The sequence below is a fragment of the Hydra viridissima genome, unplaced genomic scaffold (assembly GCF_058129835.1).
Source record: "Hydra viridissima isolate aposymbiotic clone 2 unplaced genomic scaffold, HvirCarnegie_v1 scaffold_7, whole genome shotgun sequence".
NCBI classification, from domain to species: domain Eukaryota; kingdom Metazoa; phylum Cnidaria; class Hydrozoa; order Anthoathecata; family Hydridae; genus Hydra; species Hydra viridissima.
Genome location: NW_028324306.1, coordinates 387,985 through 409,120, shown reverse-complemented (window position 1 = coordinate 409,120; position 21,136 = coordinate 387,985). Strand labels below are relative to the sequence as shown.

The 21,136-nt window shown below is 31.3% G+C and overlaps 1 pseudogene; it reads left to right on the top strand.

Annotated features, from left to right (window-relative positions):
* Positions 1-14,151: 14,151 nt before the first annotated feature.
* On the top strand, positions 14,152-15,283 carry LOC145186090 (uncharacterized; annotated as a pseudogene).
* Positions 15,284-21,136: the final 5,853 nt, after the last annotated feature.

Here is a 21,136-nt window from a genome sequence, read left to right as displayed (position 1 = left end):
TTATCTATTACAGCTATTCACGAAAGTTTAAACGATTGCAGAATTTTCAAATCTAATCTTCGGTTTTTCTTGAATAAAAATCTAACGGAAATAGATATCAAAATTATTTTTTTTCCAATATGGTAAATAGGTTATTTGTTTATAGAACAAAAAAAAAGTTGGTTTCCACTCATCACTGTTTACTCAGAAATTTCATTCAAAGGTAGGTGATACAAGTTAAGAGGTGTCACAAAAGTTGAAACAATTTTATTTAGGATAAATTATTTGCTATTTAATTGATGAATCCGGTGCGAAATTTTTTTTATTTTTAAATAAAGTTAAAATGAGTAGTTTTACAATCAAAAAACTCATCGCAACATCATCAGGCAGCTTTTAATTCATTAAAAACCAACTTAAAATATTGTAAATTTCAAATTAATTTCAACTGCGTGCAAATGGATCGAAAATCAGTTTCTAGTGACATCAAATGGCAAGTTATTGGTATGGAGAGGACAAAAAATCACACAAACGTTCAAATAGGCAAAATACTTCACGTTTCTGAATATTGCGTTAGCAAAACCATCAAAACCTGGGAACTTACCAAGGACGTCTCCCACATGCCGCGTACTGGGAGATCATCCTAACTCAGCAACCGTGACAAAAGTGGTATATTCAGAATGAGCAGAGAAAACCCCAGACTCAGCTACAAAAAGCTAGCACAAATCTTCAACGAGTCAAAAAATAATCCAAAAGTTAGCAGAGAGCTCGTGAGACGAACATTGTTGGACAAAGGCATTGGAACGTACATAGCTGCTAGAAAACCTATTCTTTCAATCACGGATAAACGTAAACGACGAGTGTGGTCCAAAGAAAGGCTGGACTGGTCTGTAGAACAGTGGGCAAAAGTTATTTGCAGTGATGAAGCTAACTTTCAAGTTGTAAACCGCAAGGGAAGAATCTATGTCAAAAGATTTGCAACTGAGATATTCAGACAGGTTTTTGCAACATCGTCGACAAGGCGGTGGAGGTTCGGTTGGCATCTGGGGATGTTTTTCTCACAAAGGTATAGGCTTCTGTGAGCTGTACGGAGTCCGAATTAATCAATACACCTACAAGAACACATTGGAAACGTGTTTAGTTCCATCAATCAGACACTTGTATAGCAGAAGCAAACAATTCATCTTTCAACAAGACGGGGCTTCAGCTCACACAGCTCACTCAATCAAAGAATACTTTTTGAAAAAAATGTTCAATGTGATGCCCTGGTGCCCTAGATCACCAGATCTCAACCCAATTGAAAATATTTGGTCTTGGATCGACAATCAACTGACATACCATGAAATTCAATCAACTCAGCATATAAAGCAACTTTTGAATGATTACTGGCTGAAGGTACCTCACATGATGTGCATGAAATTAGTTGAATCAATGCATAAACGAGTTTATCTTTGCTATAAAAACAAAGGAGGACACTTCAAATATTAATTTAGCTTTTTTTTTCATTTTTTGTTCGAATGTTGCAATTCGTTTAAACTTTTGTGCTTCTTATTTTTCCTATAAGATTTTTTGTAATAGCTTTTTTCTAACTAAATATTAAAATTTTTATAACATGTTCATATTCATTTTAAAGCTAATTACTTTTTCTTTAATAAATAAAAAAAATTAAGTCGATATCATTTTACAGTTTTTCTTGATAAAAATTCTGCAATCGTTTAAACTTTCGTGAATAGCTGTATATTTTTTGCCTTCTTTTATTTTCATTTTATTTATAGTTTAAAAATTTTTAATTGCATTAGCAAATCTAGTTTATATAAAAAGAGCATAAACAATATTCATAGAATGATACTTTAAACAAGCATCAAAATAATCTATTACTACCTAGAAGTATTAGGGGCTTATTTGTTGGTAAACCTGAATGTAAAAAGGCAATCTGCTCATTAATCCATGATAGCTTGATTATAAAATGTAAAAAGGTTTTGTGAAAAATCTTTTTCAGCAGGAGTATCGCGTTGTGAAGAAAACAGTTTAAAAAAAAATACTTAAAGAGACTATTTTAAGATTTTTTTTTTATAATAACGAAGCAAAAATTCAAACGGGTATGTTTGTTACTTCAGTTATTGAGGTAGCAGAAATAAAAGTAAACAATTATTGGAAAATTTTCAATAAGTGTAAATCATATCTATAGTGATCATGTCAGTAAAAACTTACCAACCATTAGGCTTACATAATTATGTAAAATAACTTAAAAGAAAGAAAATCAACTCATAGATTTAGATCAAATTAGAAAAATAGCAAGAGGAATGTATAGATTTGAATTTGATACATATTATTTTCTAGAATCTTTTGTTAAGCAATAAAAAGTTTAGGTCTATAAAAATGGAAATCATTGTTAAAATATTAAAGATTTTAGAGAAGATTAAACTTGGTAATACTAAATTGTTTAATAGTATAGTATTTAAAGAAATTAGGCATATAGTACTGTCTGATAAAAAGAAAATTTAGCACAACTTTTAGTTCTCCATTACTTTTAGACAAAATTTAGAAATATTAATGTGCATAAGCGAACTTGGAAACATACCACACTTAACCTATAATAATCCATAATTATTTAATAATTACCCATAATTACCTTATGTATTCACCAAAATGTTCAATAAAATGGAATGTCATTTGCATTTTAGACACAAGTTCTATTTTATTAGTTTTAGGCTTTAAAAATACTATTTAAGCACAAACTTATCAAGAATCTTAAAGCCCTATTAAAATCTTAAAAGAAAACATTATTCAAGTTCACAATGATATCATTTTAGGATTATTTATTAATAGTTCATCATCAAATACTTTTTACTCCTTCTTCCCAGATGTATTTCCGGGTGAAAAATTATTGAAATTCCATCAAACCAAGCCTTTCTTCCAGTCTTCCAATGTAAAATCAATCTGATAGGAATAAACTTGACGAATTAGCATGGAAACTTATTACATCTGAAAGGAGAGAAACTGTCCATAAGAGCTGATCTTCGTGGAGTGTGATTGGTGCATTTTTAGCACTAAAAGTGCTATGGGGTGGATCATGAGCATTAAACTATTTAATGATTTAAAAGTTCTTGTGTAAGTAAGTTCCATTTTACATAATTGGAGATACTGATTTAGTCTTTGTAAAAGTTATGAGAGAAAAAATTTGCTGGCTGCTGAGGAAGTCAGACTCATGAGTAAAATTATGCAATATTTAAGCCCTTGCTAAAACTCAACAAATTCAAATTCAGCAACTACTTAGTATCTAGCATAAACCCTATAATAACAGTATATAACAAAATATATTGTAAACAGATAAATGAGCAAGAAACGATTAATATGCAAACAATAATAACAAAAAACAAAAAATATCATATTGATGTTTATCAAATGCTCATTAAAGAATAGGTCCGAAATAAGATGATGGCAATAATAATAAGTTTTTCAACTCGTAATTAATGATGAAATAAGGCATGTGACTAATAAAAAAACTTATATTTGATTGCACATATCATTTTAACATATGTGGTATTATAAGTTTAAGACTTGATATACCAGGAGAAGGAATTATAAATTTACTTAAAAATAGTTTTATAATTTTTATACAAAAAAAAAACTTGTGATAAAATTTAATCTCAAGTGAAGTTGAAGTATCACTATCAAACTTAGAACAAAACGTTATGATAAAGTATGGTAAAACAGTGATGGTAGAGTTGAACATGACTATTGATAAAATAAAATGTGTAAAAGTTCCAACTGGACGCAAGATGTTACAACTAGAAACTATGTCGATAACAACTTTGTCAAAACATTTAGCAACACAATATTGTTGCATATGATATAAGAGGGAATGGAATAACTGGTTTATCAAATACTCTTCCAACAGTGAGTATTCAAGCGGTATCGGAAGCATACTTTGATTTCATACTATGAGAGATATTATTTACTTATATTTTGAGAGAAGTAAATTAATGATAGATAAATCAAACTAACTTACAAGTAATATTAATTGGGATTATAAAAATATTGTCAACCTCCCCAAAACTGATGTGAATTTTTATTAAAACTTTAATGTCTCAAGCAACTCAAACTAATGTATAGGAATACTTGACAAATAGGGCTGGATACCAAATGTCAAGTTGATATAGGATTGAGCTCAGAGATAACATATGATTCAGCAAATGGAAAGGTCCTAACTATTTTTAATGAAATTCTTAGTGGTTTGAATGTTACGCAGCCAAATACTACAAATCAAAAGAATAATAAACCCATTAACTTTCAGTTGATTGGTAATAGTTTACTAAGGCTTTTATCAACAATAAATTTTAATCCAGTACCTGCTGAAGCTGATGCAATTAATATATTAATAGTTTATAGATTAAAGACATACTGCAATGAAATATTTCAAAACTGTTATGAAAAAAGGTGCAAACAATATTATCCCATCCATCATCATTAACCATCATCGTGGATGCCAATATCAAGTAGTTGGAAGAGTTCCTGATTAAATGGTATTTCTAAAGCAACATTTCAAACCAAGACAGATGCTGGAGCTTGAAATAAATGGATCTACATTTCAAATCATTGGGATATACCAAATGGCTCATCAGCTTGCTCAGTATGGAAAAATGGAGAAAGATCAATGAACTTTACTGCACTTTCATTCACTGGAAGTAAAAAATGAACATTAAGCGATTTAAATCCAGCAGGACATGCAACTTTGAATGGAGATATACAAATTTTTGCTGTTTTTTAAAAATTCATTGTTAGTGATAATATAAAAAAAGCACTTAAAAAGGCAGATTTTTCTAGATATTTAGTAGATTGCAATCTAATTATAACTTAGTATAACTTGCCGAGGTGAGAGAAATTTTACAATTTACAATTTTATATAAATTAAAAATGGTTGTTGATAAGTTTGCTAAAATTGAAAGGAATTTAAGTGAAGTGGTTATTTTCTTATCATCCTTAAAACAAAAATTTATTAAAAAAATCTAGTAGCACAATTACTGGTGTCTTGGATATAGAAAGTAATTAAATAACAAGCGTAAATGAACCAACTAATAGTCAAGCAGCCGCTATAAAAAGTTATGTTCACGGAAAAATCCATAAGTAACCTTATGGATTTGCTCATAGTTGAGCTATGGGTAATGGTATATCAGTAAAAGCTATGCGTATTTTAAATGCTGATTAGGTATATTAGATGTTATTTCATAGCAACTTAATTTGTTTACTTTTCATGATAGGTAAAATGGAATGTCTTTATTTACTTTTAGATATCAAGCAGCATGGAATGAAAACGACATAAGAGCCTCCATATCTAGAAATGATTTATCATTTAAAAGAACTGGTTCATAAATTGAAATACCAAAAATAAATATAAAATATAGTGATAATTTTTGTGGATAATTTGATGGTAGTTAACTATTGAGATCGTTCACAACTATTGTTTGGATATAAAAAATTCAGAGTACTATGTAAAATAGTGAGAAGTAATATTATTTAATGAAAAATAATATCACTCCTCTGCAATTTTACTTAAAAGTTTTTTAAAACATTTATATTTTTTTTATTACAATGGTCGCATATACTAACTCCACCACATGGTACAAATAGCCTTTGTAAATTACAATGCTCGCATACATACCCGTCTTTTCGTTTTTTATAATGATTTTTTGCTTTTAAGTGAATTCAAAACCCTTATGTAGCTTCACACTCACTGAAGCATTCCCTACTTTGTGTAAACCTTCCATGGCCATATTTCCTTTCACTTTTTTTCACTATGATAAAATCTCTGCAAGGGATGAAGACCATAGTTAAATAGTTGGGCATATGATTGATTTTTTTTTGGAGCTCTGTAGCAAAAATAAGACAAAGTTAATGGTTAAATTGAAGCATAGCTCAACGGTTAAATATATGGTCAAAAAAGGCTGATCCAGAACTTTTACTTCTATTTCAAGTTTTTTATAATTCTTGAAAGTTTACCACAGCTTATTGGTTAGATAATGTTTAAAAACTGTTAAGCTAGAATTCAATTTTTCAACCAAATTTTTTCAATTTGATAATATTCTCACAGTTGATATTTTTGGGGATAGTGCCCTTCTAGCTAACCCGAAAAAGCCACCTATATGGGGTGATAGTGGACACATGAAGGTGTCCAGAAATTATGTCCAGATTATTCAATTTTTGAGTGAAATGACCAACTCTGGGGAAAATATTTGAAGTGTTTGCTACCCTGAGCAGTTATCTATGTAAAATATAATGAAATGCATGTACACATAACACAACTTGGGGGGTTTAGCAAAATAAGTAGATTTTAGCTTAGCTCTTTTCATTATGTCCATATGAATTTCATTCAGAAAAAGCATTAAAGAGGCCGTAAAAATTGAGCTATTGAGTAAAAACTTGAACCCAATATGAGGAATAGACTAAGGCACATTCGTGTAAATTTTGGTTGAAATATGACGGGTAGTTTTTGACAGAGACAACTTTTACTGAAAAAAGAAACGTACGGCATTCCCTATTTTTTTGTTTAAGCGGATTTTACAGGTTAATCTATAAAAAAATCACTTGTTATTGTTTTCAAAACTTGCATTTTATTGCATTTGGAATTAATTTCTTTCTCCAACAAAACTACAATTATCAAGGTAAGATTCTTTTTTTACATTTTCAACTTCTGAGGAAAGTTTTTGGTCTATGATGTTTAAGATGGAAATGTTATTTAGCGGAAAAAGTAGAAAGTGGTAAAAAGTATTGTATTTTATTGAGTATAGTGCGCACTTTTATAACAAAAAAATCATATCAAAGAAAAAGGTGCACACTTTAAAAATAATATTTATTTAATAGATGTATTCCATATTTACTGTTAAAAAAGTTGAGTGTGCATTATACTCATATGCAAACAATACTATATAAAATACTCTAAGATGACAAGTGGATAAATGAACTAAAGGGAGAGAAGATATGAAAATAGTTTGCTTTTATATCAAAACTATTTTAATCCTAATAAATATATTTTAAAGCTCTGAAATTAAATTATTTTAAATTTTGTGACAAAGCATTGCTTAAAATTTAGACCTATCTCCAAATAAAAGGTTCACACTCACTTTTGTGACCGTCCATATTTCTGCATACAGGTGCAGGTTTCGATTCGTTTCAATTGCATATATTGTCAATAACATCAATTATATTTTGGCTTTTAAGTCTACAAACTTTTGCCTGTTTTTTTTTAATTCTTTCCATTTGTACAACTAAGAGATAGTTTAAATTTCAAGACTGATAACACTATTTGAATACTATTGCATTTACAGGAGACTAAGCAATTTCTCACAATGCCAAATCATGCAAGAGGTCACGAGGAGAACAGAAAAATTGTCTAACTTGCCTTAAAAAGTGCACCAGGCAAATAACTTCATTCCAAGCGGAGCGTTTGTCAAAAATCTATGGCATCAACTTTGACTTGAGTGATGCAAGAGTGCCTCAAGGAATATGTGATACATGCCGGACTATCATGCAGAAGCAAGATGAAGGCAAAGAAGTTGTTCTACCATCACTGTATGACTTCAAGTCTATCCGTGTCAGATTGGAAACTCGTGGCGAAAACTGTGACTGTCTCATCTGCAGGATTGGGCGTCTAAAGCTGAATGAGAAACATCCGCTATATGTTTCTCGAGCTGATGAGAAAGGGCCCACTGTGCGCTGCAACGATTGTCTGAGTCCCATCGGGAAAGGCTTTCCACACAATTGTAACCAATCCACATTTCGTTAAAACCTCAAAGGGCTAGCTGCTCAAGATGAGAAAGTTCCAGAACAGATTGCTGCAAAGGTGATTGCAAGCAAAACAGCTTCACCAAAAGGCACTGTAAGGCTATCAAAACCATCTGAAGGACCACCTCTTCCTGTGACTCCAGGTGCTTCATATAATAATGAATACCTCAAGTAATGCTACATTGACACGACAAATATTTTTATTCAAGAAGCATTTTTCTCCTCAATAATTTAGTAATTGGAAAAATGTTTCATAAGCCAATTTGTAATTACAGGGCCAAGTGGAGCTATACCAAAAACCATCTCTCCTGCTTTGAAGACACAAGACATGGTCAATGTTCAGCTCAACACAGGTTTATCTAATGTGGGAATGATGAAATTGGCAAGAGTAGTAAACCAGACTTCAGGCACAAAGCTTGTTGAGCCGAATTTCAACAAACATTTTCTGGCTGCTGGTCGAAAACTAAGTGATTTTTTTACCCACTCAAATATAAAGGCTTCTGATGCAAAAGGTGAAACTGGTTCAGATCACACTGTTGCCCACTGTAAAAACATCACTGACCTTATCGGCACAATCATCACATCTCGAAATGTTTCAACTGAGCGAATTATAAAAATCGGAATTGATGGTGGCAAGGGATTTCTGAAGTTTTTTTTGGGAGTCATCGACAGAGCCACAAAAGAGTCCCCACCTCAAAAGCGTTTCTTGACTGACAGGCTTGTAAAAGATACGGGTGTAAAGCGCCAGATGCTTGTGGCAGTTGCAGAAGAGCTTCCCGAGACTTATGAGAATGTCCGCCAAATTTTTGTCGCTCATTCAAGTCGATAGAGTGAAGGCCATTGTTGCTTGTGACTTGAAACTGGCCAACATTTTCTGTGGGCTTCAAGCTCACTCAAGCACTCACCCTTGCTCTTGGTGTAGCATTGATTTCACAAATCTAGAGAAGGCTGGAGCCTTGAGAACACTTGGGTCACTCAGAGAGAGCTATAAAAGCTTCTTGAGTGCAGGGAGCATTCTTGCCAAGCAAAACACACCGGCAATGTTGTCCACCCACCTCTCCTCAGTGGAGCCGATGATACTCTCATTCTGGACATTTTACCTCCACCGGAATTGCATCTTTTGCTTGGAGTTGTTAACCTCATTTTTCAGAAGATGAAAAGTGTATGGCCCGATGTTGAAAAATGGCCAACTTCTCTTAACATGAAACTGAGCCCCATTCATGGAGGCATGTTTGAAGGAAACGATTGTCGCAAACTTCTTCGGAATGTGGATAGGCTACTACAGTTGGCAGAAGCTGAGTCGGCTTTCCAAGTTTTTGGATTCATCGAAGCGCCCTGGAAGTTTGATGCTGTAGTGAAAAGCTGTTTTGGATCAGACCTTGATGATGACTTTTTGGACAAAATCAAACAATTTCAAGACTCATACCTTGCCATCCCGAATGCTAGTGTTACACTCAAGATCCATATGGTATTTTACCACATCAAAGACTTTGTGAACCGCCACATGTCACCACTTGGAATTTACAGCGAACAGGTAGTTGAAGCAGCTCATCAAGACTTTTCTCATGATTGGCAACGATACAAACAACTCCCATCTCATCCAGAATACGCGCTTAGACTTAAAACTGCCTTGTGGACTACAACAGCAAGCACCTTTAAAAGTCTTATTCTGCCAAAAATGCCACATTTTATAATTCTAAAATTGTGCAGCTTATTTTAAAACTGTTTAATTAAATTAGAAAGTAGGTGTTTCTTGAATCAAGAAAAAAAACCTAAATTGTGATTGAGAGTAAATTGTTAAGTTATCAATTTATTTCAGGTAACTTATCAGATTAAAATTCAAGTTTTATTGCATCTAAAAGTTTTTTTCAGCTTTGAACCTATACTAAAGCCCCAAGGTGGATGAAGAGGAAGCCTTAAAATCAACTTATTGGGCAAAACTCCCCAATTTGTGTTATGTGTAAATGCATTCCATTATATTTTACAATGTAATTTTATTTTTAGTTTTTCATGCAAAAAAGCCATGGTTACTTATTGCTTTTCCATTTTGAACTTATACTAATGTACAGAAAATGTAAACGAAAGACGCCTATTTTATGAAAATCTAAAAACTGACCTAAAAGTTGCAATTTTTTGATATTTTTCAATAGCCTCTATAAATCTTTATATTGATTGGTGCTCAGGGTAGCAAAAAATGCAAAATGGACCCCTCAGTTGGTCATTTTATTTGAAAATTGATTTTCCAATTTTATAAGGAAATTTTGGGGTTCGAAATGACTTTGTGGCCACAGTTTTTTAGCAAATAGTCTAATTCCAAAACTCTAATAACAAAAATTGTTGCCTGTTGCCTATAGAGTATACATACAAAAATTCAGGGCAATCAGACAAAATTATTTAACCAAAACTAAAAACTTTTGGTACCAACACTGTTAAAATGTATGATTTTGCAAAACGTTTTGGCCTATAACTTTATAACCAAGCAAGATATCTGCATGAAATTTTATACATTGATAGCCATACTATATAGGTACAACACCATAAAATTTTATGAAGTTCCAATGATTCATTTCAATTTTATGGCTTGTTTAGTAAATAATCGAAACAGTAAAAAAATTGGGAAATTTTCAACTTAAAATTGATTTTTTTTTCTCGGACGTAATAGATGGAATTCAAAACTCCCATTTCTGGACACCTGCATGTGTCCACTATCATCCCATATAGGTGGCTTTTTCGGGTTAGCTAGAAGGACACTATCCCCAAAAATATTAAATGTGAGTGGTAAACAACTTATAACGAATTGCTCACGCTTATTCTTTATATTCTTTATGTATTTGCAATTTACTTAGTCTCACGTTAATAAAATGGTATAGGTGAAAACAGATCTTCAATACAATTTTGTCACCAAAATTCGGCTTGATAGATTTAATAAACAAGTAGGAGAACAATATTCTTTGATGAGAGGATACCGTCTTAAGAGAAGGCTATTCTGCAACTATCAAAGAATTATCTATTACTTCTTTCTCACTAAGCAATGTGCTTCATTTCTCAATAATAGCTTAGAAATAGTACAATATGCATTCATATGTTAAAATTAGTTGATTCACGCAAAAAAAAAAAAAAAAAAGAAAAGCAGATTTCAGAAAACGCCTATTACAATTTAAGCAATCATATGATCAATTCCGATTACAATTTAGCAATCACATAATCATTAAAAGTGTTTCTAATTTTGATGAAGAAGGTTGATCTTGCATGAAAGAACTTTGAAAAAAGGATACGTTTTTTAAATGTGAACTAAATGTTTGATTAGTCAAAAGGTATGGATTTTGCACAACACCCTAGATAGAAGAAAAAAAAAAAAGCCTCTGTTTAAGGTAAACATTTTTAATGGCCAACAATTGTTGTTAAATGGATGAAACCCGAAATTTTCTTGATGTCTCAGCACATTTCTATATTGACATAAAATTACTCACAAACGAGAAAGGTGCTCATTTCATCAAAAATGGATTTATAGAACAAAACGTTTCTAAAATTGCTTTAAACCTGCCCATACTGCTTACTGAGATCACACTTGTAAAATGTTTTAGATGTATATGAACTTTAAATTGTATTTTGCATGTTTTGCAGTTTATTAACCTACAAAGGTGCACTGCAGTTTTTATATCGTTGATCTTATCAGTGTTTGTAATAACTTTATTAATATTTTAGGTTTCTAACTTACTTCAGTAGAGACTTAGCTGCTAGATTAATAAAGTTGCTAAAAGCTGATTTACTTTGATGCTTTGGATGAAACGTTTTTAAATAGTTGTTTTACTTCATTTGTCAAAGCCCTTGAAAGCAAGCTGCGAAATGCTTAAAAAATGTGCAAAATGTTGCATTATTTACATAAAAACCAAATTCTAGTTAAAGCTTTTTCACAATCACTTTTAAGTTGACGTTTTTTTACTCAAAATAACTAAACAACATTAAAAAAATGCAAAGCTTAAAAAATGGGAGCTTTACTTACAAATAATTTGGATTTCTTTACAAGTATCTGTTTTACCCATCAGAGTGAGGGATTTTTTAACTTCGGACATACAGTCGGAAGGATTTCGTGAAACCAGTTTTTTAAGCAGCTCGTCCATTTTAAGCTGATCACTGCGTTCATCTAGATCGATGTAATCAATAACAGTTTTATGAAATGCAGCATCACGTGCGAATCTTTTCCACTCCGGAGAGATGTTGTCAACCAAAATGCATTTTATTCTTAGATCCATGATCAATGTGTCTAAAAGAATAAAAAATACAAGATTTCTAAAGAATAAAAGATTTTTAGCATTTAGTTTTTAAGCAATAGGTCATTAAATCGCTTATTCGATTTTTAATCATTTTTAATGGATTTTTCATTATTTAATTTATAACTGTATTTTTAAAGTCGTTTAACATTACACCATTTTTGAAACACTCTTGTTGATAAATGCAAACAATTTAGATAAAATAAACTGAAATAAAACTCGTCTTTCCAATAGTTTATCTCATCAGCAAATGGCTTTTAGTACAGATATGGTGTGTAAAGAAAAACAAATCAAAACTGAGGGAGAAGCCTTTTGTTCCGCAAGGCATTTTGATTAGAAACAGAAACATAATGAATCTTTGACTAAAAGAAAATGAAAGCATTAAAATTTTATTTGGTTTATTACCAATTTAAAAAAAAAAAAAAAAACACATGGTAGTCGATTTGATTCAAAAGGACAACAAATAAAAATGATTCCAATGAATGTAGAAAATGTGTTGAAATATACAATATGTAGTTACATATAGTTTTGATATATTTGATATATGATATATTAAAAAGGAATGAATGACAAAACGGTAATATGGTTGTTAATACTACATTCATTGAGGGATTGTAGAGAAAAATAGCAACCTAACGATAGCATTGACAATACCAGTAATGATTATTAAGAGGACCTTCTTTTCAACTGAGTACCTTACAACTACATGAATGGATACTGAATACCACTGAATGAGTTTTTTAAAATACTTTGTTGCACATGAAATAAAGCTTCTTTATTTAAAATTGTCTCGATCATAAACACCATTTACCGAGAAATACGTACGCACCTGTTCGCTCCTTTTTATCTTTGTTTCGAACGGCTAAACAGATGCATCAACGTCTTTCAGAAACCGTTACCAATTTAGAATAACTCATCAAATGTTTGAATAATAATTTTGCAATAAAACATTTCTTAAGCTTACACTACTTTAAAAATAGTCACGCTCGATTGGAGATATGTAATTTTACAATAGATGTTTAGTGGGAATATTTACCATTGATTTTATCCCAGATAATGGCTTATGCAATTTATGGAAACACTTTCATTGAACAGAAATGAAGAGGATTATTCAAATAATAAACCAAAGTTCATAAAAAACAATACACAGAAAACAAAATATTATTTAATGGATAAAAAGAAGATATGTAAAAAATTGCATTGGACACAATGATTTGGGTTAGGATTTGGGCGCGAAGCTCGCTTTTAACGCTACTTCTGGATTAGTGTATTAATTATGATATACTCTTTGCATTAGATAATATACTATTAAAAAGAGATACATTTATTAACTAAAAATGCTTATTCACAACTTTATACACTCTCAAAAAGTTAAAACAAGACTGCAGCCAAAAAGTGTATATTCCCTGTGAACCAGAGCGACCGCCAAGTTTTATGTCGTGTTACTCGATCCAAACCTTTAGTATTAGTTTAGTATTAATGTATATGGTTAACTAAAAATATCTTTAAAATCTGGTTTACGTGCGAAGTTGGAAAAATCAATTTTTAAGTTTCTACATGTATTTATCACGTATAATTATCGTAACCAAATTAAACACTTCCATTGAAATCATTTGTTGATTTCTAAACTATTTCAAGATTCTATTGTAGGCATTACTATTAGCAACCTTTTCCATTGGATTTGAAAAAGCTTTTCATAAACGTAATAGAAGCAAATTTATTGTATATGTACAGGAGAAGCACAGAAGAATACAATCATAAAACTTCTTCATCAATTTGATATTTTTGATAAATTACAAGGATGCGTTTTGATACAACTGTAAATACTGGTAATAAAAAGGGTGTGCGCATTAGATTAGCTGCAGAGCTTGATAGACCTCTACTTCTCCTAGCATGTAGGCATCACATCTATGAAAGGCATATTATTCACTGCTGGAACATTTATCCTAGCAGTACAACAAATGGCCCAAATAATCCATTGTTTAAGAAGCTTAAAGATGTATGAAACTCAATTGATCAAAATTCCATTGTGTTAAACAAAGTAAAAATTGAAGACATTTCTGATAGCTGGCTGCAGGTACAGTTAAAGGAAGGCTTATCTTTCTCTCAAAATATTATCAGAATGAAAACAATGAAAAAGGTATTTAAAATTTTGAATAAACTGAATTCTCTGTAATAAAATAAGTTTAGTACTGTTTCGTGTCTAAATAAATAGTCTTTTTTAGGATGGATGTAGGTCTGATTATCTAGAGTTAGTGGAATTGACGACAATGGTTTTATCTGGTGATGAACAGTACAAACTAAGAAAACCTGAGCCTGTACACCATGCCAGATTTATTGCAAAAGGAATATACTTTCTGAAAATGTATCTCCTTCTAGACAACATTTCTAGCTTGACAGATTTCGAGAAGAAAGAAATAAATGATATGGCATTCTTCACAGCTGTATTTTACACTGAGTGGTTTATAAAGGATGAAATTCCAGCTGCCGCTCCATATCAGGTGACATTTCTATGTTTTAAAAGTTTTTAATCATTTCTTTGAAAATTTTGTGTAATATTTAATAGTCTAAAAATCTTTAGAATATGAAAGCTCTTTGGCAGATGGTGAGATACTCAAAAATCAATCCTGTCCAGGCAAAACCTGTTATAGAGTCTCTAAAGAGACACACCTGGTACATAGACCCAAATATTCTAGTTATGTCTCTTGTTGACAAAAATGTACAAGAACGGAGTGACATTGCCAAGAATTGTACTCAACCCCAAGACCAACAACTTATGCCATAGAGAGACATCAAGTTAATTTAAATATACTGAACTCCCTTATGTTTGATGATGATACTCCCCCAAGTTTGATCCCGCTCATAACTGACCAGAGTTGGTTAATTTTTCATATCTTAAACCATGCAAATGCTGAAGTACAGTGGCTTAAGACTCCATCTGAGACATGGGATCTAGATGACTATTTCCTAGAATTCAAACAATTTGTGAATAATCTTGATGTAGTAAATGACTGTAGTGAGAGGGCTATAAAACTAGTTCAGGTATCTATTTATTATCTTTGGTACTTACTGTTTAAAAATCTCAATTTATTTCACAAGCTCATTACTTTTAAATATTGTTTAATAGGAGCTGATCAATATATCGCACAATGAGGATAAAAGACAAAGTACCTTCCTTGTATCAAACAAATATGAGTGAAAGAACAATTTAAAAAAAATCTGATTGTGTAAAAAATTCTTTGTTTACAAAATAAATTTATAAACATAAACTATGTTTGACAACTAATTACTTAAGAAACTAATCATAAATATGATTTTATTACGTAAATATAAATATCTTAATAAGTAAAGTATCTTGTTAACAAGCTGAACACTAATATAGTGCAAAAAAGCTTAAAAATGCCTTTTTTTTGAATTTTTTGATCTTCATTGTTCAAGTAAAAAAAAAAATTAAGCTTAACTTTATAATTTAATTTTTTTCAAAAAGATAAATCAACAAAAAAAAAGAAAGAAAAATCAATTTGGATAATGGTAACACTCCCCTCAGTTAGTACGAAATATGGGCAAAAAAGGGGCAAAAAATGACCTTTGGACCCATTGAGGCAAGTCATTGAGTGATCTAATCATGAAAAAAAAAAAAAAACTTATTAGTAATATCAAGGTTGGGGCACCTTATGAAAAGCAATGTTAGTTGAAATTCATTTTTTTGAAAATCATTTTTTTGGAACACCCTAATATATATATATATATATATATATATATATATATATATATATATATATATATATATATATATATATATATATATATATATATATATATATATATATATATATATATATATATATATATATATATATATATATATATATACTCTTTGGTGCCTAAAAGAAGGGGGGTTGGAATAAGCGGGGGGGGGGTTGGAAATATCACTAAAACTTATTTAGCAGGGGGGCTGGAATAAGCAAGGGGGGTTGGAAAATTTCGAGTTTTTTTAAATTCTTAAAGCAATAACTAAGTAATGTTTTCTTTCGAACTGCCCTGACATTTTGGAGATAATCACGAAGTCTTATCAGAAGATCTTCTTTCTTGATTGAATAGCGTTTGTTTGGCTTTCTTAAGCTGACTCCGTATTCATTTTCACAGGATTTAATCCATTTATTACTAAATTTGAGTTTCTCTTGTTCAGGAACTGAGTTTTGAATTAGCCATTCGCCATAAAGTTGCTGTGCTTTCAGCTTGAACAAACGTCGCGGCAAACGTCCCTTCAACGATTCTCTCACGTCTACGAACCAGTGGAATAATGCAACTCTTACTTCTGGGGCCTTCACTTTACGACCAGCACCAGCTCCTCGCGATTTTTTCCGTGGACAAGAGGAAGGATCTTGCAAACGCTCTAGGTCGTTGTATGAACGGGATGCAAGTTTAACTGCTTTTACGAATTCAGAGTCGTCACCTTTTGCATAGACCAAATCAGTATAAAAGAATCGGACAGACTTTGCAACATATCCAGTTGTCGGTTTTATTGGCACGTGTCGTTTTCTTTTTGCATCGTATTTCGTCTTTCCTTTGTTTTTTATCACTTCGGCATCGTACTCTTCTTTGAACTTTTCCACAATTTTTCCAAGCTCCATTTTTTCTACGTTACTATATTGGCTTCTTTCTGTCCTTTTGAAAATTCGTTTCGTAGTCGCCATTTCGTTCTTACACTCTGATATTACAACGTATACAAGTAAATAAGTACTGTAAATGATATGACGTAACGATAGAAAGAAGCAAATAGAACGTTCTTTTTTTTAAAACAAATTTTTTTGAATGAATGATATTACGTAATGTAAGTAAGTAGTGAAAAAGAAAATTTTTTATAAAAAAATGTCTTGTCTTGGATAGAATTTTTTCTAAAATTTAATAGCCGGGGGGGTTGGAATAAGAATGTCCTGGGTGGAAAATTTTTGGAAAATTAATTAGCGGGGAATAACGTCTGTTAGGCACCAAAGAGTATATAGACAGATAATATATGACATTTTTCACTGTAAGAGGTTTTATTTTGTCTACATATTTCACTGTAAGAGGTTTTATTTTGTGCTACATATATTTTTAAATTTTATTCAGTTCAGCCAGTTGAGTCCATTATCCTTGAAATGTAATAATTAAATCAGTCTTTCAAATAAGCTTGGTATGTAATTCAGCTGGTAAATATTATATATTTGTACTTGTTAGGTAAATCTCTGAAAGCTCAAAAAAGCATTACATGTACATGATTGGTTAAGTTGTATGTTAAGCAGTAGTTTAATAAAGATAAAGATTGTATTTAAATTTTTAGTAAAGTCCATTTAAACCTATTCTTTTAAAGTTAAACGTTCAACTGAATAAATTTATATACAGCGGTGGCCAAAAGTCTTGGAACAAAACATTTAACGACCAAAAAAATTTATTTTTGATCTAAAGTATAAATTTTGAAGGTTTGAGGTATATTTTTAAAGAGAATGTTGTTTAAAAAAATACTTACAACTTATTTATTTTTTCATTTATTTTACTGTTATCGTTTATTATTTTTAGTATAAAAATTTATCATAACATAAAATATGTTGTTCCAAGACTTTTGGCCACCACTGTATATATATGAACGTTCAAGAGCTGTCAAAATATCGTTTGCAGTGAACGTCAATACAGCGTTCCCCATCTGTTAATTGAGCGTTCGATGCGAACTGTAAATCGGAGTTCACAAAAGTTGGTTCACGTAACGTTTGCAGCGAACATTAAACGAACCTAAACGAACATTAATACAACGTTTCTTGAACGTTAATTGTTAGCTGGGTTCCCCATAGACCTTTAACTCAAACCTCCTAACCTATACGAAACACTAAACCCCATCTACACTCCCCTAAATTACAGATTACAAACAACAACCGCGTAAAAGCCTCGCCTCACAATACTTACCGGTCTGGTATGTTTTTGAATGAAGCAAGTTTTCTGAGAGCTCTTTTCTTTTATTTGATAGAACTGCAATCGTATTGTTGGTATGCAAGACCAAGTTTGACCAAGTTCCGACTTATATTGAAAGACTATAGCAAAAAAACACACACGCTTCATGACTTTACAATATTCTACCGCATGGATGCAGTTACTCTAAAATGAAAAATGCTAATTGTCTAGGTTGCAAACCTTTACAGATTGCTCAATATTATGCAGTATATGCAGTCTTAGAAGAAAAAGATATTTATCAAAAGTATAAAAAAAGAAAACTAGTTTAACACTGAAACTATGCCAATATTATTTTGGTGAAATCACTAAAGGTAAACCCCACCAATACTCACCTCATAAGATTAGCATAAATCTTGCTGAGAACATTTCTACTACTTACTGCTCTTAAACCCCACAAATTATCACCTTATAAGATTAGCATAAATCTTGCTGAGAGCTACATACTACTTACTACTCTCACAAAAGACAACTAGCCTCTTGTGAGTGTTGTTAGTAGTAAGTAGCTTAGTTAGAATCATTCCAATATGACATTGATGTTCTATGAATGGAGTACTCATCGGCTTCTGACATGGAGGTAATCAACATCTTGCTATGAATAACAATGTACTGTTTTTATGTTACAAAATAATAATACATAGAGGTACATACTATAATAAGAATTGGCTATTTTTTTACTAAACAATATATATTTATAAATTGAATATTATATAAAAATTGTAGACTCATGGAGGAAAATATACTAGGTGTCAAGATTCTTTTGACTATTTTCCGAAAAGCTAAGAACATTTTAATCTTTGAATGATCATTATGAACTTTATTGATCTGCAGGATATCTGGTGAAAAAAAAGAAAGTATACAAAGTATCGATAAATAAGTACAATTCATATTGTAAATAAATTCAAAATTTTTCATTTATCACAAATTTATCATTTTTAAAAGGATAAACTATTATTATTATATATTTTGAATGTTATGAATCCTTATCTGCTGAAGATGGAAGACAAATACCTGAGTATAATAAAAGAAGTTTCATTACCAGAACTTCACCTTCTGATGGGATTCTTTAACATGTGGCATTATTGATGACACAGTTTTGGTTTGGATTTACTGATTGGGTCAAGAGTATGGAGGAACATTTAAAGGAAACATGCTTATAGATATACTTGAAAGTACTAAACTTGAGTTGATAAACCAGTTTTAACTGTAAGCAACAAAGTAGAGAAGTTCTGAAAAAAGCTGGTTCTGAGTTTGTGTTGACTGGTTTTGAAGAAAAACAATCGGTTCTATGGCTTGGTGCATCTTCAGATTTTTAGGGCCATCCTAAAAGAAGGATAATTTAGTTAAGGCTTCTTTAGATAAAAGAAAATGTAAAAAAATGGACTTCCAATACACCATTTCAAGCGAAGTTCTGCCATTATTAATATCGCGCAAGAAAAAGTCCTGGAACGAATTTAGAGGGGTAAATATTTATTTTCTCAGTTGCTAATTAGTGATAAAATATATAAGATGAAAGTTAACTGTGCTGTTATTGGATGTACCAATAGTTCCTATAAGCTAGAAAAACTGAAAGATAAAACGTGTTATCAACACGAAGGGAAGAGACTATCCGAGTGTGGATGTGAGGCGCCATTTCGAATGTATTGTTTCCCAAGTTTTAAAAGAAATAGCTTAAAAAGAGAACAATGGATTAGACAGCTTAGACGAGAAGGAAATAAAAAAGGAAGTGCATAGAAACCTGGAACTGCAGATTGAGTATGCTCCGATCATTTTGTTGATAAAATTCCAACTGTTATGAACCCTAATCCAACAATAAATATGGGTTTTGATCAACCTGAGCAAAAAAAACCTAGAAGAACTTTAATAAAGCACCCAATCACTTCTTTACCATGTTCTAGTAAAATGCAACCTGTAGAACCTTTGTCGACTGAAAAAAGTATTCTCACAGAGTTTTCAAGTGTTAGTTTTAATGTAGATGTTTTATCACCTATATTATCAAACCATACGTATTCAATGAGTTTACCACAACTTAACAATTGTACTTCATGTGAATACAAATCTTCACTTATCACCTCTTATGTGAGTAAAGTAAATAGCCTTACTTATCAGTTAAAAAAGTTGAAAATAAAACAAACAGTCAAGCCTAAACAAAAATTCTCTTGGAGATTAGTTGACAATGATAAAAAAATGAACTATTACACTGGTATATCTTCGGTTGCTATTTTTAATGTTATTTTTGGTTTGTTAAAACCATTTTTACCCTCCATTCGTTATTGGAGAGGCCCAAAATATTCACATAGCAAAGTTAAACAACTAAAATCTATATCTAAATGTAAACTGTTATCACATAGAGAAGAATTTTTAATGACACTTATGAGGTTGCGCTTAGGTTTACTAAATGAAGATATTGCTGATCGTTTTGGGATTTCAAAATCTTTGTGTTCTAATATATTTACCACTTTTATTAGAATTATTGCTTATATTCTTGGAAATGCTATTATTGTTTGGCTCCCAAGTGAAGTCATAAAAAAAAACTTGCCTGAGTCTTTTGTGAAAGCAAAGCATCACAAGTGTAGAGTGATTATTGATTGTTTTGAAATATTTATTGAACGTCCAAAGTCCCTTTACAACCAAGCAGTGACTTGGTCTGATTATAAGCACCACAACACTGTCAAGGTATTAATTGGTATAGCACCAAATGGGTACATAACATTTCTATCTAAATCTTACGGTGGCAGAGCATCAGATAAATTTATTACAAGTGACAGTGGTTTTTATGACCTGTTGGAAAGAGACGACGAAGTGATGGCAGATAGAGGATTTCAAATAAGAGAAGAACTATTATTTTGTCATTGCAGCCTATCAGTTCCACCAGGTGCAAGAGTAAAGAGTCAAATGACTGCAAGTGAATGTAAGAAGACTACTGATGTTGCAAACTTAAGAATTCACATAGAAAGGGCCATAAACCGAATAAAAACTTTTCGAATCTTAAAAAATATATTACCCGTTTCTATGCTTCATCATATGGATGATATTATTTTATCATGTGCAGCATTATGCAATTTAAAGCCTGTTTTAATAAAAAATAATTCAAGCTTAAAAGTTTAAAATATAATTTTTAACTT